Raw genomic sequence first — 21,323 nt, forward strand, 5'->3', positions numbered from 1 at the left:
GACGTTTCTTTTTTTTTCATCAAAGCTTACCCTTACGATTCAATTCCTCTTGAAAAGGCCCGCAGAGTTGCTCACTTACTGTCAATGGCCACTCTAAGCTGAATGTGCCTGCTCTCGTCAGATCGCAAATGCTAAGCAGCTTGAGGCTGGGCAAGTACCAGCATGGGAGACTGGCTGGGAATCCCTGGTACCGCTGACGTGCTTTTTGTTTTTATCAAAGCTTACCCTTACGATTTTTTTCCGCTTGAAAAGACCCGCACTGGTGCTAACGATCTGTCAATGGTCACTCTAAGCTGAATGTGCCTGCCCTTGTCAGATCGCAAATGCAAAGCAGCTTGAGGCTGGGCAAGTACCAGCATGGGAGACTGGCTGGGAATCCCTGGTACCGTTGACGTGCTTTTTGTTTTTATCAAAGCTTACCCTTACGATTTTTTTCCGCTTGAAAAGACCCAAATTTGTGCTACAGACCTATCTGTCAATTACTTCTTTATGCTGAATGGGCCTGCCCTCGTCAGATCGCAAATGCTGAGCTACTTGAGGCTGGGCAAGTACCAGCATGGGAGACTGGCTGGGAATCCCTGGTACCGTTGACGTGCTTTTTGTTTTTATCAAAGCTTACCCTTACGATTTTTTTCCGCTTGAAAAGACCCGCACTGGTGTTAACTATCTGTCAACGGTCACTCTAAGCTGAATGTGCCTGCCCTCGTCAGATCGCAAATGCAAAGCAGCTTGAGGCTGGGCAAGTACCAGCATGGGAGACTGGCTGGGAATCCCTGGTACCGTTGACGTGCTTTTTGTTTTTATCAAAGCTTACCCTTACGATTTTTTTCCGCTTGAAAAGACCCGCACTGGTGCTAACTATCTGTCAACGGTCACTCTAAGCTGAATGTGCCTGCCCTCGTCAGATCGCAAATGCAAAGCAGCTTGAGGCTGGGCAAGTACCAGCATGGGAGACTGGCTGGGAATCCCTGGTGCCATTGACGTTTCTTTTTTTTTCATCAAAGCTTACCCTTACGATTCTATTCCTCTTGAAAAGGCCCGCAGAGTTGCTCACTATCTGTCAATGGCCACTCTAAGCTGAATGTGCCTGCTCTCGTCAGATCGCAAATGCTAAGCAGCTTGAGCCTGGGCAAGTACCAGCATGGGAGACTGGCTGGGAATCCCTGGTACCGCTGACGTGCTTTTTGTTTTTATCAAAGCTTACCCTTACGATTTTTTTCCGCTTGAAAAGACCCGCACTGGTGCTAACAATCTGTCAATGGTCACTCTAAGCTGAATGTGCCTGCCCTCGTCAGATCGCAAATGCAAAGCAGCTTGAGGCTGGGCAAGTACCAGCATGGGAGGCTGGCTGGGAGTCCCTGGTACCGTTGACGTGCTTTTTGTTTTTATCAAAGCTTACGCTTACGATTTTTTTCCGCTTGAAAAGACCCGCACTGGTGCTAACTATCTGTCAATGGTCACTCTAAGCTGAATGTGCCTGCCCTCGTCAGATCGCAAATGCAAAGCAGCTTGAGGCTGGGCAAGTACCAGCATGGGAGACTGGCTGGGAATCCCTGGTGCCATTGACGTTTCTTTTTTTTTCATCAAAGCTTACCCTTACGATTCTATTCCTCTTGAAAAGGCCCGCAGAGTTGCTCACTATCTGTCAATGGCCACTCTAAGCTGAATGTGCCTGCCATCGTCAGATCGCAAATGCAAAGCAGCTTGAGGCTGGGCAAGTACCAGCATGGAAGACTGGCTGGGAATCCCTGGTACCGTTGACGTGCTTTTTGTTTTTATCAAAGCTTACCCTTACGATTTGTTTCCGCTTGAAAAGACCCGCACTGGTGCTAACTATCTGTCAACGGTCACTCTAAGCTGAATGTGCCTGCCCTCGTCAGATCGCAAATGCAAAGCAGTTTGAGGCTGGGCAAGTACCAGCATGGGAGACTGGCTGGGAATCCCTGGTACTGTTAACGTGCTTTTTGTTTTTATCAAAGCTTACCCTTATGATTTTTTTCCGCTTGAAAAGACCCGCACTGGTGCTAACTATCTGTCAATGGTTACTCTAAGCTGAATGTGCCTGTCCTCGTCAGATCGCAAATGCAAAGCAGCTTGAGGCTGGGCAAGGACCAGCAAGGGAGACTGGCTGGGAATCCCTGGTACCGTTGACGTGCTTTTTGTTTTTATCAAAGCTTACCCTTACAATTTTTTGCCGCTTGAAAAGACCCAAATTTGTGCTACAGACATATCTGTCAATTACTTTTTTATGCTGAATGGGCCTGCCCTCGTCAGATCGCAAATACTGAGCTACTTGAGGCTGGGCAAGTACCAGCATGGGAGACTGGCTGGGAATTCCTGGTACCGTTGACATGCTTTTTAGTTTTCATCAAAGCTTTGTATTACGATTCTCTTCCTCTTGAAAAAACTTGCGGGGTTGCTAACAATCCATCAATGGCCGCACTAAGCTCAATGTTCCTGCCTTCGTCAGATCACAAATGCAAAGTAGCTTGAGGCTGGGCAAGTATCAGCTTGGTAGACTGGCAGGGAATCCCTGGCACGGTTCCCACATTGTTTTGTTTTTATCAAAGCTTACACTTACGATTTTTTCCGCTTGAAAAGACCCGCACAGGTGCTAACTGTCTGTCAATGGCCACTCTAAGCTGAATGTGCCTGCCCTCGTCAGATCGCAAATGCAAAGCAGCTTGAGGCTGGGCAAGGACCAGCAAGGGAGACTGGCTGGGAATCCCTGGTGCCATTGACGTTTCTTTTTTTTCATCAAAGCTTACCCTTACGATTCTATTCCTCTTGAAAAGGCCCGCAGAGTTGCTCACTAACTGTCAATGGCCACTCTAAGCTGAATGTGCCTGCTCTCGTCAGATTGCAAATGCTAAGCAGCTTGAGGCTGGGCAAGTACCAGCATGGGAGACTGGCTGGGAATCCCTGGTACCGCTGACGTGCTTTTTGTTTTTATCAAAGCTTACCCTTACGATTTTTTTCCGCTTGAAAAGACCCGCACTGGTGCTAACGATCTGTCAATGGTCACTCTAAGCTGAGTGTGCCTGCCTTCGTCAGATCGCAAATGCAAAGCAGCTTGAGGCTGGGCAAGTACCAGCATGGGAGACTGGCTGGGAATCCCTGGTACCGTTGACGTGCTTTTTGTTTTTATCAAAGCTTACCCTTACGATTTTTTTCCGCTTGAAAAGACCCGCACTGGTGCTAACTATCTGTCAACGGTCACTCTAAGCTGAATGTGCCTGCCATCGTCAGATCGCAAATGCAAAGCAGCTTGAGGCTGGGCAAGTACCAGCATGGGAGACTGGCTGGGAATCCCTGGTACCGTTGACGTGCTTTTTGTTTTTATCAAAGCTTACCCTTACGATTTTTTTCCGCTTGAAAAGACCCGCACTGGTGCTAACTATCTGTCAACGGTCATTCTAAGCTGAATGTGCCTGCCCTCGTCAGATCGCAAATGCAAAGCAGCTTGAGGCTGTGCAAGTACCAGCATGGGAGACTGGCTGGGAATCCCTGGTACCGTTGACGTGCTTTTTGTTTTTATCAAAGCTTACCCTTACGATTTTTTTCCGCTTGAAAAGACCCGCACTGGTGCTAACTATCTGTCAACGGTCACTCTAAGCTGAATGTGCCTGCCCTCGTCAGATCGCAAATGCAAAGCAGCTTGAGGCTGGGCAAGTACCAGCATGGGAGACTGGCTGGGAATCCCTGGTACCGTTAACGTGCTTTTTGTTTTTATCAAAGCTTACCCTTACGATTTTTTGCCGCTTGAAAAGACCCGCACTGGTGCAAACTATCTGTCAATGGTCACTCTAAGCTGAATGTGCCTGTCCTCGTCAGATCGCAAATGCAAAGCAGCTTGAGGTTGGGCAAGTACCAGCAAGGGTGACTGGCTGGGAATCCCTGGTACCGTTGACGTGCTTTTTGTTTTTACCAAAGCTTACCCTTACAATTTTTTGCCGCTTGAAAAGACCCAAATTTGTGCTACAGACCTATCTGTCAATTACTTCTTTATGCTGAATGGGCCTGCCCTCGTCAGATCGCAAATACTGAGCTACTTGAGGCTGGGCAAGTACCAGCATGGGAGACTGGCTGGGAATTCCTGGTACCGTTGACATGCTTTTTAGTTTTCATCAAAGCTTTGTATTACGATTCTCTTCCTCTTGAAAAAACTTGCGGGGTTGCTAACAATCCATCAATGGCCGCACTAAGCTCAATGTTCCTGCCTTCGTCAGATCACAAATGCAAAGTAGCTTGAGGCTGGGCAAGTATCAGCTTGGTAGACTGGCAGGGAATCCCTGGCACGGTTCCCACATTGTTTTGTTTTTATCAAAGCTTACACTTACGATTTTTTCCGCTTGAAAAGACCCGCACAGGTGCTAACTGTCTGTCAATGGCCACTCTAAGCTGAATGTGCCTGCCCTCGTCAGATCGCAAATGCAAAGCAGCTTGAGGCTGGGCAAGTACCAGCATGGGAGACTGGCTGCGAATCCCTGTGGCCATTGATGTTTCTTTTTTTTTCATCAAAGCTTACCCTTACGATTCTATTCCTCTTGAAAAGGCCCGCAGAGTTGCTCACTATCTGTCAATGGCCACTCTAAGCTGAATGTGCCTGCTCTCGTCAGATCGCAAATGCTAAGCAGCATGAGGCTTGGCAAGGACCAGCATGGGAGACTGGCTGGGAATCCCTGGTACCGCTGACGTGCTTTTTGTTTTTATCAAAGCTTACCCTTACGATTTTTTTCCGCTTGAAAAGACCCGCACTGGTGCTAACGATCTGTCAATGGTCACTCTAAGCTGAATGTGCCTGCCCTCGTCAGATCGCAAATGCAAAGCAGCTTGAGGCTGGGCAAGTACCAGCATGGGAGAGTGGCTGGGAATCCCTGGTACCGTTGACGTGCTTTTTGTTTTTATCAAAGCTTACCCTTACGATTTTTTTCCGCTTGAAAAGACCCGCACTGGTGCTAACTATCTGTCAACGGTCACTCTAAGCTGAATGTGCCTGCCCTCGTCAGATCGCAAATGCAAAGCAGCTTGAGGCTGGGCAAGTACCAGCATGGGAGACTGGCTGGGAATCCCTGGTACCGTTGACGTGCTTTTTGTTTTTATCAAAGCTTACCCTTACGATTTTTTTCCGCTTGAAAAGACCCGCACTGGTGCTAACTATCTGTCAACGGTCACTCTAAGCTGAATGTGCCTGCCCTCATCAGATCGCAAATGCAAAGCAGCTTGAGGCTGGGCAAGTACCAGCATGGGAGAGTGGCTGGGAATCCCTGGTACCGTTGACGTGCTTTTTGTTTTTATCAAAGCTTACCCTTACGATTTTTTTCCGCTTGAAAAGACCCGCACTGGTGCTAACTATCTGTCAACGGTCACTCTAAGCTGAATGTGCCTGCCCTCGTCAGATCGCAAATGCAAAGCAGCTTGAGGCTGGGCAAGTACCAGCATGGGAGACTGGCTGGGAATCCCTGGTACCGTTGACGTGCTTTTTGTTTTTATCAAAGCTTACCCTTACGATTTTTTTCCGCTTGAAAAGACCCGCACTGGTGCTAACTATCTGTCAACGGTCACTCTAAGCTGAATGTGCCTGCCCTCATCAGATCGCAAATGCAAAGCAGCTTGAGGCTGGGCAAGTACCAGCATGGGAGACTGGCTGGGAATCCCTGGTACCGTTGACGTGCTTTTTGTTTTTATCAAAGCTTACCCTTACGATTTTTTTCCGCTTGAAAAGACCCGCACTGGTGCTAACTATCTGTCAACGGTCTCTCAAAGCTGAATGTGCCTGCCCTCGTCGGATCGCAAATGCAAAGCAGCTTGAGGCTGTGCAAGTACCAGCATGGGAGACTGGCTGGGAATCCCTGGTACCGTTGACGTGCTTTTTGTTTTTATCAAAGCTTACCCTTACGATTTTTTTCCGCTTGAAAAGACCCGCACTGGTGCTAACTATCTGTCAACGGTCACTCTCAGCTGAATGTGCCTGCCCTCGTCAGATCGCAAATGCAAAGCAGCTTGAGGCTGGGCAAGTACCAGCATGGGAGACTGGCTGGGAATCCCTGGTACCGTTGACGTGCTTTTTGTTTTTATCAAAGCTTACCCTTACGATTTTTTTCCGCTTGAAAAGACCCGCACTGGTGCTAACTATCTGTCAACGGTCACTCTAAGCTGAATGTGCCTGCCCTCGTCAGATCGCAAATGCAAAGCAGCTTGAGGCTGGGCAAGTACCAGCATGGGAGACGGGCTGGAAATCCCTGGTACCGTTGACGTGCTTTTTGTTTTTATCAAAGCTTACCCTTACGATTTTTTTCCGCTTGAAAAGACCCGCACTGGTGCTAACTATCTGTCAACGGTCACTCTAAGCTGAATGTGCCTGCCCTCGTCAGATAGCAAAGCAGCTTGAGGCTGGGCAAGTACCAGCATGGGAGACTGGCTGGGAATCCCTGGTACCGTTAACGTGCTTTTTGTTTTTATCAAAGCTTACCCTTACGATATTTTGCCGCTTGAAAAGACCCGCACTGGTGCTAACTATCTGTCAATGGTCACTCTAAGCTGAATGTGCCTGTCCTCGTCAGATCGCAAATGCAAAGCAGCTTGAGGCTGGGCAAGTACCAGCAAGGGAGACTGGCTGGGAATCCCTGGTACCGTTGACGTGCTTTTTGTTTTTATCAAAGCTTACCCTTACAATTTTTTGCCGCTTGAAAAGACCCAAATTTGTGCTACAGACCTATCTGTCAATTACTTCTTTATGCTGAATGGGCCTGCCCTCGTCAGATCGCAAATGCTGAGCTACTTGAGGCTGGGCAAGTACCAGCATGGGAGACTGGCTGGGAATTCCTGGTACCGTTGACATGCTTTTTAGTTTTCATCAAAGCTTTGTATTACGATTCTCTTCCTCTTGAAAAAACTTGCGGGGTTGCTAACAATCCATCAATGGCCGCACTAAGCTCAATGTTCCTGCCTTCGTCAGATCACAAATGCAAAGTAGCTTGAGGCTGGGCAAGTATCAGCTTGGTAGACTGGCAGGGAATCCCTGGCACCGTTCCCACATTGTTTTGTTTTTATCAAAGCTTACACTTATGATTTTTTCCGCTTGAAAAGACCCGTACAGGTGCTAACTGTCTGTCAATGGCCACTCTAAGCTGAATGTGCCTGCTCTCGTCAGATCGCAAATGCAAAGCAGCTTGAGGCTGGGCAAGTACCAGCATGGGAGACTGGCTGGGAATCCCTGGTGCCATTGACGTTTCTTTTTTTTTCATCAAAGCTTACCCTTACGATTCTATTCCTCTTGAAAAGGCCCGCAGAGTTGCTCACTTTCTGTCATTGGCCACTCTAAGCTGAATGTGCCTGCTCTCGTCAGATCGCAAATGCTAAGCAGCTTGAGGCTGGGCAAGTACCAGCATGGGAGACTGGCTGCGAATCCCTGGTACCGCTGACGTGCTTTTTGTTTTTATCAAAGCTTACCCTTACGATTTTTTTCCGCTTGAAAAGACCCGCACTGGTGCTAACGATCTGTCAATGGTCACTCTAAGCTGAATGTGCCTGCCCTCGTCAGATCACAAATGCAAAGCAGCTTGAGGCTGGGCAAGTACCAGCATGGGAGACTGGCTGGGAATCCCTGGTACCGTTGACGTGCTTTTTGTTTTTATCAAAGCTTACCCTTACGATTTTTTTCCGCTTGAAAAGACCCGCACTGGTGCTAACTATCTGTCAACGGTCACTCTAAGCTGAATGTGCCTGCCCTCGTCAGATCGCAAATGCAAAGCAGCTTGAGGCTGGGCAAGTACCAGCATGGGAGACTGGCTGGGAATCCCTGGTACCGTTGACGTGCTTTTTGTTTTTATCAAAGCTTACCCTTACGATTTTTTTCTACTTGAAAAGACCCGCACTGGTGCTAACTATCTGTCAACGGTCACTCTAAGCTGAATGTGCCTGCCCTCGTCAGATCGCAAATGCAAAGCAGCTTGAGGCTGGGCAAGTACCAGCATGGGAGACTGGCTGGGAATCACTGGTACCGTTAACGTGCTTTTTGTTTTTATCAAAGCTTACCCTTACGATTTTTTGCCGCTTGAAAAGACCCGCACTGGTGCTAACTATCTGTCAATGGTCACTCTAAGCTGAATGTGCCTGTCCTCGTCAGATCGCAAATGCAAAGCAGCTTGAGGCTGGGCAAGTACCAGCAAGGGAGACTGGCTGGGAATCCCTGGTACCGTTGACGTGCTTTTTGTTTTTATCAAAGCTTACCCTTACAATTTTTTGCCGCTTGAAAAGACCCAAATTTGTGCTACAGACCTATCTGTCAATTACTTCTTTATGCTGAATGGGCCTGCCCTTGTCAGATCGCAAATGCTGAGCTACTTGAGGCTGGGCAAGTACCAGCATGGGAGACTGGCTGGGAATTCCTGGTACCGTTGACATGCTTTTTAGTTTTCATCAAAGCTTTGTATTACGATTCTCTTCCTCTTGAAAAAACTTGCGGGGTTGCTAACAATCCATCAATGGCCGCACTAAGCTCAATGTTCCTGCCTTCGTCAGATCACAAATGCAAAGTAGCTTGAGGCTGGGCAAGTATCAGCTTGGTAGACTGGCAGGGAATCCCTGGCACGGTTCCCACATTGTTTTGTTTTTATCAAAGCTTACACTTACGATTTTTTCCGCTTGAAAAGACCCGCACAGGTGCTAACTGTCTGTCAATGGCCACTCTAAGCTGAATGTGCCTGCCCTCGTCAGATCGCAAATGCAAAGCAGCTTGAGGCTGGGCAAGTACCAGCATGGGAGACTGGCTGTGAATCCCTGGTGCCATTGACGTTTCTTTTTTTTTCATCAAAGCTTACCCTTACGATTCTATTCCTCTTGAAAAGGCCCGCAGAGTTGCTCACTATCTGTCAATGGCCACTCTAAGCTGAATGTGCCTGCTCTCGTCAGATCGCAAATGCTAAGCAGCTTGATGCTGGGCAAGTACCAGCATGGGAGACTGGCTGGGAATCCCTGGTACCGCTGACGTGCTTTTTGTTTTTATCAAAGCTTACCCTTACGATTTTTTTCCGCTTGAAAAGACCCGCACTGGTGCTAACAATCTGTCAATGGTCGCTCTAAGCTGAATGTGCCTGCCCTCGTCAGATCGCAAATGCAAAGCAGCTTGAGGCTGGGCAAGTACCAGCATGGGAGACTGGCTGGGAATCCCTGGTACCATTGACGTGCTTTTTGTTTTTATCAAAGCTTACCCTTACGATTTTTTTCCGCTTGAAAAGACCCGCACTGGTGCTAACTATCTGTCAACGGTCACTCTAAGCTGAATGTGCCTGCCCTCGTCAGATCGCAAATGCAAAGCAGCTTGAGGCTGGGCAAGTACCAGCATGGGAGACTGGCTGGGAATCCCTGGTACCGTTGACGTGCTTTTTGTTTTTATCAAAGCTTACCCTTACGATTTTTTTCCGCTTGAAAAGACCCGCACTGGTGCTAACTATCTGTCAATGGTCACTCTAAGCTGAATGTGCCTGTCCTCGTCAGATCGCAAATGCAAAGCAGCTTGAGGCTGGGCAAGTACCAGCAAGGGAGACTGGCTGGGAATCCCTGGTACCGTTGACGTGCTTTTTGTTTTTATCAAAGCTTACCCTTACAATTTTTTGCCGCTTGAAAAGACCCAAATTTGTGCTACAGACCTATCTGTCAATTACTTCTTTATGCTGAATGGGCCTGCCCTCGTCAGATCGCAAATACTGAGCTACTTGAGGCTGGGCAAGTACCAGCATGGGAGACTGGCTGGGAATTCCTGGTACCGTTGACATGCTTTTTAGTTTTCATCAAAGCTTTGTATTACGATTCTCTTCCTCTTGAAAAAACTTGCGGGGTTGCTAACAATCCATCAATGGCCGCACTAAGCTCAATGTTCCTGCCTTCGTCAGATCACAAATGCAAAGTAGCTTGAGGCTGGGCAAGTATCAGCTTGGTAGACTGGCAGGGAATCTCTGGCACGGTTCCCACATTGTTTTGTTTTTATCAAAGCTTACACTTACGATTTTTTCCGCTTGAAAAGACCCGCACAGGTGCTAACTGTTTGTCAATGGCCACTCTAAGCTGAATGTGCCTGCCCTCGTCAGATCGCAAATGCAAAGCAGCTTGAGGCTGGGCAAGTACCAGCATGGGAGACTGGCTGGGAATCCCTGGTGCCATTGACGTTTCTTTTTTTTTCATCAAAGCTTACCCTTACGATTCTATTCCTCTTGAAAAGGCCCGCAGAGTTGCTCACTATCTGTCAATGGCCACTCTAAGCTGAATGTGCCTGCTCTCGTCAGATTGCAAATGCTAAGCAGCTTGAGGCTGGGCAAGTACCAGCATGGGAGACTGGCTGGGAATCCCTGGTACCGCTGACGTGCTTTTTGTTTTTATCAAAGCTTACCCTTACGATTTTTTTCCGCTTGAAAAGACCCGCACTGGTGCTAACGATCTGTCAATGGTCACTCTAAGCTGAATGTGCCTGCCCTCGTCAGATCGCAAATGCAAAGCAGCTTGAGGCTGGGCAAGTACCAGCATGGGAGACAGGCTGGGAATCCCTGGTACCGTTGACGTGCTTTTTGTTTTTATCAAAGCTTACCCTTACGATTTTTTTCCGCTTGAAAAGACCCGCACTGGTGCTAACTATCTGTCAACGGTCACTCTAAGCTGAATGTGCCTGCCCTCGTCAGATCGCAAATGCAAAGCAGCTTGAGGCTGGGCAAGTACCAGCATGGGAGACTGGCTGGGAATCCCTGGTACCGTTGACGTGCTTTTTGTTTTTATCAAAGCTTACCCTTACGATTTTTTTCCGCTTGAAAAGACCCGCACTGGTGCTAACTATCTGTCAACGGTCACTCTAAGCTGAATGTGCCTGCCCTCATCAGATCGCAAATGCAAAGCAGCTTGAGGCTGGGCAAGTACCAGCATGGGAGACTGGCTGGGAATCCCTGGTACCGTTGACGTGCTTTTTGTTTTTATCAAAGCTTACCCTTACGATTTTTTTCCGCTTGAAAAGACCCGCACTGGTGCTAACTATCTGTCAACGGTCTCTCTAAGCTGAATGTGCCTGCTCTCGTCAGATCGCAAATGCAAAGCAGCTTGAGGCTGGGCAAGTACCAGCATGGGAGACTGGCTGGGAATCCCTGGTACCGTTGACGTGCTTTTTGTTTTTATCAAAGCTTACCCTTATGATTTTTTTCCGCTTGAAAAGACCCGCACTGGTGCTAACTATCTGTCAACGGTCACTCTAAGCTGAATGTGCCTGCCCTCGTCAGATCGCAAATGCAAAGCAGGTTGAGGCTGGGCAAGTACCAGCGTGGGAGACTGGCTGGGAATCCCTGGTACCGTTGACGTGCTTTTTGTTTTTATCAAAGCTTACCCTTACGATTTTTTTCCGCTTGAAAAGACCCGCACTGGTGCTACCTATCTGTCAACGGTCACTCTAAGCTGAATGTGCCTGCCCTCGTCAGATCGCAAATGCAAAGCAGCTTGAGGCTGGGCAAGTACCAGCATGGGAGACTGGCTGGGAATCCCTGGTACCGTTGACGTGCTTTTTGTTTTTATCAAAGCTTACCCTTACGATTTTTTTCCGCTTGAAAAGACCCGCACTAGTGCTAACTATCTGTCAACGGTCACTCTAAGCTGAATGTGCCTGCCCTCGTCAGATTGCAAATGCAAAGCAGCTTGAGGCTGGGCAAGTACCAGCATGGGAGACTGGCTGGGAATCCCTGGTACCGTTAACGTGCTTTTTGTTTTTATCAAAGCTTACCCTTACGATTTTTTTCCGCTTGAAAAGACCCAAATTTGTGCTACAGACCTATCTGTCAATTACTTCTTTATGCTGAATGGGCCTGCCCTCGTCAGATCGCAAATGCTGAGCTACTTGAGGCTGGGCAAGTACCAGCATGGGAGACTGGCTGGGAATTCCTGGTACCGTTGACATGCTTTTTAGTTTTCATCAAAGCTTTGTATTACGATTCTCTTCCTCTTGAAAAAACTTGCGGAGTTGCTAACAATCCATCAATGGCCGCACTAAGCTCAATGTTCCTGCCTTCGTCAGATCACAAATGCAAAGTAGCTTGAGGCTGGGCAAGTATCAGCTTGGTAGACTGGCAGGGAATCCCTGGCACGGTTCCCACATTGTTTTGTTTTTATCAAAGCTTACACTTACGATTTTTTCCGCTTGAAAAGACCCGCACAGGTGCTAACTGTCTGTCAATGGCCACTCTAAGCTGAATGTGCCTGCCCTCGTCAGATCGCAAATGCAAAGCAGCTTGAGGCTGGGCAAGTACCAGCATGGGAGACTTGCTGGGAATCCCTGGTGCCATTGACGTTTCTTTTTTTTTCATCAAAGCTTACCCTTACGATTCTATTCCTCTTGAAAAGGCCCGCAGAGTTGCTCACTATCTGTCAATGGCCACTCTAAGCTGAATGTGCCTGCTCTCGTCAGATCGCAAATGCTAAGCAGCTTGAGGCTGGGCAAGTACCAGCATGGGAGACTGGCTGGGAATCCCTGGTACCGCTGACGTGCTTTTTGTTTTTATCAAAGCTTACCCTTACGATTTTTTTCCGCTTGAAAAGACCCGCACTGGTGCTAACTATCTGTCAATGGTCACTCTAAGCTGAATGTTTCTGCCCTCGTCAGATCGCAAATGCAAAGCAGCTTGAGGCTGGGCAAGTACCAGCATGGGAGACTGGCTGGGAATCCCTGGTACCGTTGACGTGCTTTTTGTTTTTATCAAAGCTTACCCTTACGATTTTTTTCCGCTTGAAAAGACCCGCACTGGTGCTAACTATCTGTCAACGGTCACTCTAAGCTGAGTGTGCCTCCCCTCGTCAGATCGCAAATGCAAAGCAGCTTGAGGCTGGGCAAGTACCAGCATGGGAGACTGGCTGGGAATCCCTGGTACCGTTGACGTGCTTTTTGTTTTTATCAAAGCTTACCCTTACGATTTTTTTCCGCTTGAAAAGACCCGCACTGGTGCTAACTATCTGTCAACGGTCACTCTAAGGTGAATGTGCCTGCCCTCGTCAGATCGCAAATGCTAAGCAGCTTGTGGCTGGGCAAGTACCAGCATGGGAGACTGGCTGGGAATCCCTGGTACCGTTGACGTGCTTTTTGTTTTTATCAAAGCTTACCCTTACGATTTTTTTCCGCTTGAAAAGACCCGCACTGGTGCTAACTATCTGTCAACGGTCACTCTAAGCTGAATGTGCCTGCCCTCGTCAGATCGCAAATGCAAAGCAGCTTGAGGCTGGGCAAGTACCAGCATGGGAGACTGGCTGGGAATCCCTGGTACCGTTGACGTGCTTTTTGTTTTTATCAAAGCTTACCCTTACGATTTTTTTCCGCTTGAAAAGACCCGCACTGGTGCTAACTATCTGTCAACGGTCACTCTAAGCTGAATGTGCCTGCCCTCGTCAGATCGCAAATGCAAAGCAGCTTGAGGCTGGGCAAGTACCAGCATGGGAGACTGGCTGGGAATCCCTGGTACCGTTGACGTGCTTTTTGTTTTTATCAAAGCTTACCCTTACGATTTTTTGCCGCTTGAAAAGACCCGCACTGGTGCTAACTATCTGTCAACGGTCACTCTAAGCTGAATGTGCCTGCCCTCGTCAGATCGCAAATGCAAAGCAGCTTGAGGCTGGGCAAGTACCAGCATGGGAGACTGGCTGGGAATCCCTGGTACCGTTGACGTGCTTTTTGTTTTTATCAAAGCTTACCCTTACGATTTTTTTCCGCTTGAAAAGACCCGCACTGGTGCTAACTATCTGTCAACGGTCACTCTAAGCTGAATGTGCCTGCCCTCGTCAGATCGCAAATGCAAAGCAGCTTGAGGCTGGGCAAGTACCAGCATGGGAGGCTGGCTGGGAATCCCTGGTACCGTTAACGTGCTTTTTGTTTTTATCAAAGCTTACCCTTACGATTTTTTGCCGCTTGAAAAGACCCGCACTGGTGCTAACTATCTGACAATGGTCACTCTAAGCTGAATGTGCCTGTCCTCGTCAGATCGCAAATGCAAAGCAGCTTGAGGCTGGGCAAGTACCAGCAAGGGAGACTGGCTGGGAATCCCTGGTACCGTTGACGTGCTTTTTGTTTTTATCAAAGCTTACCCTTACAATTTTTTGCCGCTTGAAAAGACCCAAATTTGTGCTACAGACCTATCTGTCAATTACTTCTTTATGCTGAATGGGCCTGCCCTCGTCAGATCGCAAATGCTGAGCTACTTGAGTCTGGGCAAGTACCAGCATGGGAGACTGGCTGGGAATTCCTGGTACCGTTGACATGCTTTTTAGTTTTCATCAAAGCTTTGTATTACGATTCTCTTCCTCTTGAAAAAACTTGCGGGGTTGCTAACAATCCATCAATGGCCGCACTAAGCTCAATGTTCCTGCCTTCGTCAGATCACAAATGCAAAGTAGCTTGAGGCTGGGCAAGTATCAGCTTGGTAGACTGGCAGGGAATCCCTGGCACGGTTCCCACATTGTTTTGTTTTTATCAAAGCTTACACTTACGATTTTTTCCGCTTGAAAAGACCCGCACAGGTGCTAACTGTCTGTCAATGGCCACTCTAAGCTGAATGTGCCTGCCCTCGTCAGATCGCAAATGCAAAGCAGCTTGAGGCTGGGCAAGTACCAGCATGGGAGACTGGCTGGGAATCCCTGGTGCCATTGACGTTTCTTTTTTTTTCATCAAAGCTTACCCTTACGATTCTATTCCTCTTGAAAAGGCCCGCAGAGTTGCTCACTATCTGTCAATGGCCACTCTAAGCTGAATGTGCCTGCTCTCGTCAGATCGCAAATGCTAAGCAGCTTGAGGCTGGGCAAGTACCAGCATGGGAGACTGGCTGGGAATCCCTGGTACCGCTGACGTGCTTTTTGTTTTTATCAAAGCTTACCCTTACGAATTTTTTCCGCTTGAAAAGACCCGCACTGGTGCTAACGATCTGTCAATGGTCACTCTAAGCTGAATGTGCCTGCCCTCGTCAGATCGCAAATGCAAAGCAGCTTGAGGCTGGGCAAGTACCAGCATGGGAGACTGGCTGGGAATCCCTGGTACCGTTGACGTGCTTTTTGTTTTTATCAAAGCTTACCCTTACGATTTTTTTCCGCTTGAAAAGACCCGCACTGGTGCTAACTATCTGTCAACGGTCACTCTAAGCTGAATGTGCCTGCCCTCGTCAGATCGCAAATGCAAAGCAGCTTGAGGCGGGGCAAGTACCAGCAAGGGAGACTGGCTGGGAATCCCTGGTACCGTTGACGTGCTTTTTGTTTTTATCAAAGCTTACCCTTACAATTTTTTGCCGCTTGAAAAGACCCAAATTTGTGCTACAGACCTATCTGTCAATTACTTCTTTATGCTGAATGGGCCTGCCCTCGTCAGATCGCAAATACTGAGCTACTTGAGGCTGGGCAAGTACCAGCATGGGAGACTGGCTGGGAATTCCTGGTACCGTTGACATGCTTTTTAGTTTTCATCAAAGCTTTGTATTACGATTCTCTTCCTCTTGAAAAAACTTGCGGGGTTGCTAACAATCCATCAATGGCCGCACTAAGCTCAATGTTCCTGCCTTCGTCAGATCACAAATGCAAAGTAGCTTGAGGCTGGGCAAGTATCAGCTTGGTAGACTGGCAGGGAATCCCTGGCACGGTTCCCACATTGTTTTGTTTTTATCAAAGCTTACACTTACGATTTTTTCCGCTTGAAAAGACCCGCACAGGTGCTAACTGTCTGTCAATGGCCACTCTAAGCTGAATGTGCCTGCCCTCGTCAGATCGCAAATGCAAAGCAGCTTGAGGCTGGGCAAGTACCAGCATGGGAGACTGGCTGGGAATCCCTGGTGCCATTGACGTTTCTTTTTTTTTCATCAAAGCTTACCCTTACGATTCTATTCCTCTTGAAAAGGCCCGCAGAGTTGCTCACTATCTGTCAATGGCCACTCTATGCTGAATGTGCCTGCTCTCGTCAGATCGCAAATGCTAAACAGCTTGAGGCTGGGCAAGTACCAGCATGGGAGACTGGCTGGGAATCCATGGTACCGCTGACGTGCTTTTTGTTTTTATCAAAGCTTACCCTTACGATTTTTTTCCGCTTGAAAAGACCCGCACTGGTGCTAACCATCTGTCAATGGTCACTCTAAGCTGAATGTGCCTGCCCTCGTCAGATCGCAAATGCAAAGCAGCTTGAGGCTGGGCAAATACCAGCAAGGGAGACTGGCTGGGAATCCCTGGTACCGTTGACGTGCTTTTTGTTTTTATCAAAGCTTACCCTTACAATTTTTTGCCGCTTGAAAAGACCCAAATTTGTGCTACAGACCTATCTGTCAATTACTTCTTTATGCTGAATGGGCCTGCCCTCGTCAGATCGCAAATGCTGAGCTACTTGAGGCTGGGCAAGTACCAGCATGGGAGACTGGCTGGGAATTCCTGGTACCGTTGACATGCTTTTTAGTTTTCATCAAAGCTTTGTATTACGATTCTCTTCCTCTTGAAAAAACTTGCGGAGTTGCTAACAATCCATCAATGGCCGCACTAAGCTCAATGTTCCTGCCTTCGTCAGATCACAAATGCAAAGTAGCTTGAGGCTGGGCAAGTATCAGCTTGGTAGACTGGCATGGAATCCCTGGCACGGTTCCCACATTGTTTTGTTTTTATCAAAGCTTACACTTACGATTTTTTCCGCTTGAAAAGACCCGCACAGGTGCTAACTGTCTGTCAATGGCCACTCTAAGCTGAATGTGCCTGCCCTCGTCAGATCGCAAATGCAAAGCAGCTTGAGGCTGGGCAAGTACCAGCATGGGAGACTGGCTGGGAATCCCTGGTGCCATTGACGTTTCTTTTTTTTTCATCAAAGCTTACCCTTACGATTCTATTCCTCTTGAAAAGGCCCGCAGAGTTGCTCACTATGTGTCAATGGCCACTCTAAGCTGAATGTGCCTGCTCTCGTCAGATCGCAAATGCTAAGCAGCTTGAGGCTGGGCAAGTACCAGCATGGGAGACTGGCTGGGAATCCCTGGTACCGCTGACGTGCTTTTTGTTTTTATCAAAGCTTACCCTTACGATTTTTTTCCGCTTGAAAAGACCCGCACTGGTGCGAACTATCTGTCAATGGTCACTCTAAGCTGAATGTTTCTGCCCTCGTCAGATCGCAAATGCAAAGCAGCTTGAGGCTGGGCAAGTACCAGCATGGGAGACTGGCTGGGAATCCCTGGTACCGTTGACGTGCTTTTTGTTTTTATCAAAGCTTACCCTTACGATTTTTTTCCGCTTGAAAAGACCCGCACTGGTGCTAACTATCTGTCAATGGTCACTCTAAGCTGAATGTGCCTGTCCTCGTCAGATCGCAAATGCAAAGCAGCTTGAGGCTGGGCAAGTACCAGCAAGGGAGACTGGCAGGGAATCCCTGGTACCGTTGACGTGCTTTTTGTTTTTATCAAAGCTTACCCTTACAATTTTTTGCCGCTTGAAAAGACCCAAATTTGTGCTACAGACCTATCTGTCAATTACTTCTTTATGCTGAATGGGCCTGCCCTCGTCAGATCGCAAATGCTGAGCTACTTGAGGCTGGGCAAGTACCAGCATGGGAGACTGGCTGGGAATTCCTGGTACCGTTGACATGCTTTTTAGTTTTCATCAAAGCTTTGTATTACGATTCTCTTCCTCTTGAAAAAACTTGCGGGGTTGCTAACAATCCATCAATGGCCGCACTAAGCTCAATGTTCCTGCCTTCGTCAGATCACAAATGCAAAGTAGCTTGAGGCTGGGCAAGTATCAGCTTGGTAGACTGGCAGGGAATCCCTGGCACGGTTCCCACATTGTTTTGTTTTTATCAAAGCTTACACTTACGATTTTTTCCGCTTGAAAAGACCCGCACAGGTGCTAACTGTCTGTCAATGGCCACTCTAAGCTGAATGTGCCTGCCCTCGTCAGATCGCAAATGCAAAGTAGCTTGAGGCTGGGCAAGTACCAGCATGGGAGACTGGCTGGGAATCCCTGGTGCCATTGACGTTTCTTTTTTTTTCATCAAAGCTTACCCTTACGATTCTATTCCTCTTGAAAAGGCCCGCAGAGTTGCTCACTATCCGTCAATGGCCACTCTAAGCTGAATGTGCCTGCTCTCGTCAGATCGCAAATGCTAAGCAGCTTGAGGCTGGGCAAGTACCAGCATGGGAGACTGGCTGGGTACCGCTGACGTGCTTTTTGTTTTTATCAAAGCTTACCCTTACGATTTTTTTCCGCTTGAAAAGACCCGCACTGGTGCTAACGATCTGTCAATGGTCACTCTAAGCTGAATGTTTCTGCCCTCGTCAGATCGCAAATGCAAAGCAGCTTGAGGCTGGGCAAGTACCAGCATGGGAGACTGGCTGGGAATCCCTGGTACCGTTGACGTGCTTTTTGTTTTTATCAAAGCTTACCCTTACGATTTTTTTCCGCTTGAAAAGACCCGCACTGGTGCTAACTATCTGTCAATGGTCACTCTAAGCTGAATGTGCCTGCCCTCGTCAGATCGCAAATGCAAAGCAGCTTGAGGCTGGGCAAGTACCAGCATGGGAGACTGGCTGGGAATCCCTGGTACCGTTGACGTGCTTTTTGTTTTTATCAAAGCTTACCCTTACGATTTTTTTCCGCTTGAAAAGACCCGCACTGGTGCTAACTATCTGTCAACGGTCACTCTAAGCTGAATGTGCCTGCCCTCGTCAGATCGCAAATGCAAAGCAGCTTGAGGCTGGGCAAGTACCAGCATGGGAGACTGGCTGGGAATCCCTGGTACCGTTGACGTGCTTTTTGTTTTTATCAAAGCTTACCCTTACGATTTTTTTCCGCTTGAAAAGACCCGCACTGGTGCTAACTATCTGTCAACGGTCACTCTAAGCTGAATGTGCCTGCCCTCGTCAGATCGCAAATGCAAAGCAGCTTGAGGCTGGGCAAGTACCAGCATGGGAGACTGGCTGGGAATCCCTGGTACCGCTGACGTGCTTTTTGTTTTTATCAAAGCTTACCCTTACGATTTTTTTCCGCTTGAAAAGACCCGCACTGGTGCTAACTATATGTCAACGGTCACTCTAAGCTGAATGTGCCTGCCCTCGTCAGATCGCAAATGCAAAGCAGCTTGAGGCTGGGCAAGTACCAGCATGGGAAACTGGCTGGGAATCCCTGGTACCGTTGACGTGCTTTTTGTTTTTATCAAAGCTTACCCTTACGATTTTTTTCCGCTTGAAAAGACCCGCACTGGTGCTAACTATCTGTCAACGGTCACTCTAAGCTGAATGTGCCTGCCCTCGTCAGATCGCAAATGCAAAGCAGCTTGAGGCTGGGCAAGTACCAGCATGGGAGACTGGCTGGGAATCCCTGGTACCGTTAACGTGCTTTTTGTTTTTATCAAAGCTTACCCTTACGATTTTTTGCCGCTTGAAAAGACCCGCACTGGTGCTAACTATCTGTCAATGGTCACTCTAAGCTGAATGTGCCTGTCCTCGTCAGATCGCAAATGCAAAGCAGCTTGAGGCTGGGCAAGTACCAGCAAGGGAGACTGGCTGGGAATCCCTGGTACCGTTGACGTGCTTTTTGTTTTTATCAAAGCTTACCCTTACAATTTTTTGCCGCTTGAAAAGACCCAAATTTGTGCTACAGACCTATCTGTCAATTACTTCTTTATGCTGAATGGGCCTGCCCTCGTCAGATCGCAAATGCTGAGCTACTTGAGGCTGGGCAAGTACCAGCATGGGAGACTGGCTGGGAATTCCTGGTACCGTTGACATGCTTTTTAGTTTTCATCAAAGCTTTGTATTACGATTCTCTTCCTCTTGAAAAAACTTGCGGGGTTGCTAACAATCCATCAATGGCCGCACTAAGCTCAATGTTCCTGCTTTCGTCAGATCACAAATGCAAAGTAGCTTGAGGCTGGGCAAGTATCAGCTTGGTAGACTGGCAGGGAATCCCTGGCACGGTTCCCACATTGTTTTGTTTTTATCAAAGCTTACACTTACGATTTTTTCCGCTTGAAAAGACCCGCACAGGTGCTAACTGTCTGTCAATGGCCACTCTAAGCTGAATGTGCCTGCCCTCGTCAGATCGCAAATGCAAAGCAGCTTGAGGCTGGGCAAGTACCAGCATGGGAGACTGGCTGGGAATCCCTGGTGCCATTGACGTTTCTTTTTTTTTCATCAAAGCTTACCCTTACGATTCTATTCCTCTTGAAAAGGCCCGCAGAGTTGCTCACTTTCTGTCAATGGCCACTCTAAGCTGAATGTGCCTGCTCTCGTCAGATCGCAAATGCTAAGCAGCTTGAGGCTGGGCAAGTACCAGCATGGGAGACTGGCTGGGAATCCCTGGTACCGCTGACGTGCTTTTTGTTTTTATCAAAGCTTACCCTTACGATTTTTTTCCGCTTGAAAAGACCCGCACTGGTGCTAACGATCTGTCAATGGTCACTCTAAGCTGAATGTGCCTGCCCTCGTCAGATCGCAAATGCAAAGCAGCTTGAGGCTGGGCAAGTACCAGCATGGGAGACTGGCTGGGAATCCCTGGTACTGTTGACGTGCTTTTTGTTTTTATCAAAGCTTACCCTTACGATTTTTTTCCGCTTGAAAAGACCCGCACTGGTGCTAACTATCTGTCAATGGTCACTCTAAGCTGAATGTGCCTGCCCTCGTCAGATCACAAATGCAAAGCAGCTTGAGGCTGGGCAAGTACCAGCATGGGAGACTGGCTGGGAATCCCTGGTACCGTTGAAGTGCTGTTTGTTTTTATCAAAGCTTACCCTTACGATTTTTTTCCGCTTGAAAAGACCCGCACTGGTGCTAACTATCTGTCAACGGTCACTCTAAGCTGAATGTGCCTGCCCTCGTCAGATCGCAAATGCAAAGCAGCTTGAGGCTGGGCAAGTACCAGCATGGGAGACTGGCTGGGAATCCCTGGTACCGTTGACGTGCTTTTTGTTTTTATCAAAGCTTACCCTTACGATTTTTTTCCGCTTGAAAAGACCCGCACTGGTGCTAACTATCTGTCAACGGTCACTCTAAGCTGAATGTGCCTGCCCTCGTCAGATCGCAAATGCAAAGCAGCTTGAGGCTGGGCAAGTACCAGCATGGGAGACTGGCTGGGAATCCCTGGTACCGTTGACGTGCTTTTTGTTTTTATCAAAGCTTACCCTTACGATTTTTTTCCGCTTGAAAAGACCCGCACTGGTGCTAACTATCTGTCAACGGTCACTCTAAGCTGAATGTGCCTGCCCTCGTCAGATCGCAAATGCAAAGCAGCTTGAGGCTGGGCAAGTACCAGCATGGGAGACTGGCTGGGAATCCCTGGTACCGTTGACGTGCTTTTTGTTTTTATCAAAG

General features: G+C 48.1%; 26 pseudogenes; all 26 read left to right on the plus strand.

Moving 5' to 3' along the window:
- Positions 1-7,697: 7,697 nt before the first annotated feature.
- On the plus strand, positions 7,698-7,816 carry LOC138660110 (5S ribosomal RNA; annotated as a pseudogene).
- A 1,446-nt stretch (positions 7,817-9,262) lies between these two features.
- Positions 9,263-9,381, plus strand: LOC138660121 (5S ribosomal RNA; annotated as a pseudogene).
- A 666-nt stretch (positions 9,382-10,047) lies between these two features.
- On the plus strand, positions 10,048-10,166 carry LOC138658825 (5S ribosomal RNA; annotated as a pseudogene).
- A 466-nt stretch (positions 10,167-10,632) lies between these two features.
- LOC138660133 (5S ribosomal RNA) lies at positions 10,633-10,751 on the plus strand (annotated as a pseudogene).
- Positions 10,752-10,827: 76 nt separating this feature from the next.
- Positions 10,828-10,946, plus strand: LOC138659717 (5S ribosomal RNA; annotated as a pseudogene).
- A 76-nt stretch (positions 10,947-11,022) lies between these two features.
- On the plus strand, positions 11,023-11,141 carry LOC138659727 (5S ribosomal RNA; annotated as a pseudogene).
- A 271-nt stretch (positions 11,142-11,412) lies between these two features.
- LOC138660144 (5S ribosomal RNA) lies at positions 11,413-11,531 on the plus strand (annotated as a pseudogene).
- Positions 11,532-12,197: 666 nt separating this feature from the next.
- On the plus strand, positions 12,198-12,316 carry LOC138658727 (5S ribosomal RNA; annotated as a pseudogene).
- Positions 12,317-12,392: 76 nt separating this feature from the next.
- On the plus strand, positions 12,393-12,511 carry LOC138659062 (5S ribosomal RNA; annotated as a pseudogene).
- Positions 12,512-13,172: 661 nt separating this feature from the next.
- Positions 13,173-13,291, plus strand: LOC138660155 (5S ribosomal RNA; annotated as a pseudogene).
- A 76-nt stretch (positions 13,292-13,367) lies between these two features.
- On the plus strand, positions 13,368-13,486 carry LOC138660167 (5S ribosomal RNA; annotated as a pseudogene).
- A 76-nt stretch (positions 13,487-13,562) lies between these two features.
- Positions 13,563-13,681, plus strand: LOC138660178 (5S ribosomal RNA; annotated as a pseudogene).
- An 861-nt stretch (positions 13,682-14,542) lies between these two features.
- Positions 14,543-14,661, plus strand: LOC138658827 (5S ribosomal RNA; annotated as a pseudogene).
- A 76-nt stretch (positions 14,662-14,737) lies between these two features.
- LOC138659063 (5S ribosomal RNA) lies at positions 14,738-14,856 on the plus strand (annotated as a pseudogene).
- Positions 14,857-14,932: 76 nt separating this feature from the next.
- Positions 14,933-15,051, plus strand: LOC138659275 (5S ribosomal RNA; annotated as a pseudogene).
- A 666-nt stretch (positions 15,052-15,717) lies between these two features.
- On the plus strand, positions 15,718-15,836 carry LOC138658828 (5S ribosomal RNA; annotated as a pseudogene).
- Positions 15,837-16,697: 861 nt separating this feature from the next.
- LOC138658829 (5S ribosomal RNA) lies at positions 16,698-16,816 on the plus strand (annotated as a pseudogene).
- A 76-nt stretch (positions 16,817-16,892) lies between these two features.
- On the plus strand, positions 16,893-17,011 carry LOC138659065 (5S ribosomal RNA; annotated as a pseudogene).
- Positions 17,012-18,448: 1,437 nt separating this feature from the next.
- On the plus strand, positions 18,449-18,567 carry LOC138659276 (5S ribosomal RNA; annotated as a pseudogene).
- A 76-nt stretch (positions 18,568-18,643) lies between these two features.
- Positions 18,644-18,762, plus strand: LOC138660190 (5S ribosomal RNA; annotated as a pseudogene).
- Positions 18,763-19,033: 271 nt separating this feature from the next.
- Positions 19,034-19,152, plus strand: LOC138659643 (5S ribosomal RNA; annotated as a pseudogene).
- An 861-nt stretch (positions 19,153-20,013) lies between these two features.
- LOC138658830 (5S ribosomal RNA) lies at positions 20,014-20,132 on the plus strand (annotated as a pseudogene).
- A 76-nt stretch (positions 20,133-20,208) lies between these two features.
- On the plus strand, positions 20,209-20,327 carry LOC138659066 (5S ribosomal RNA; annotated as a pseudogene).
- A 466-nt stretch (positions 20,328-20,793) lies between these two features.
- Positions 20,794-20,912, plus strand: LOC138660203 (5S ribosomal RNA; annotated as a pseudogene).
- Positions 20,913-20,988: 76 nt separating this feature from the next.
- Positions 20,989-21,107, plus strand: LOC138660214 (5S ribosomal RNA; annotated as a pseudogene).
- Positions 21,108-21,183: 76 nt separating this feature from the next.
- On the plus strand, positions 21,184-21,302 carry LOC138660226 (5S ribosomal RNA; annotated as a pseudogene).
- The last annotated feature ends 21 nt before the right edge of the window (positions 21,303-21,323 follow it).

Source organism: Ranitomeya imitator, chromosome 1 (genome assembly GCF_032444005.1).
Source record: "Ranitomeya imitator isolate aRanImi1 chromosome 1, aRanImi1.pri, whole genome shotgun sequence".
Taxonomy (NCBI): domain Eukaryota; kingdom Metazoa; phylum Chordata; class Amphibia; order Anura; family Dendrobatidae; genus Ranitomeya; species Ranitomeya imitator.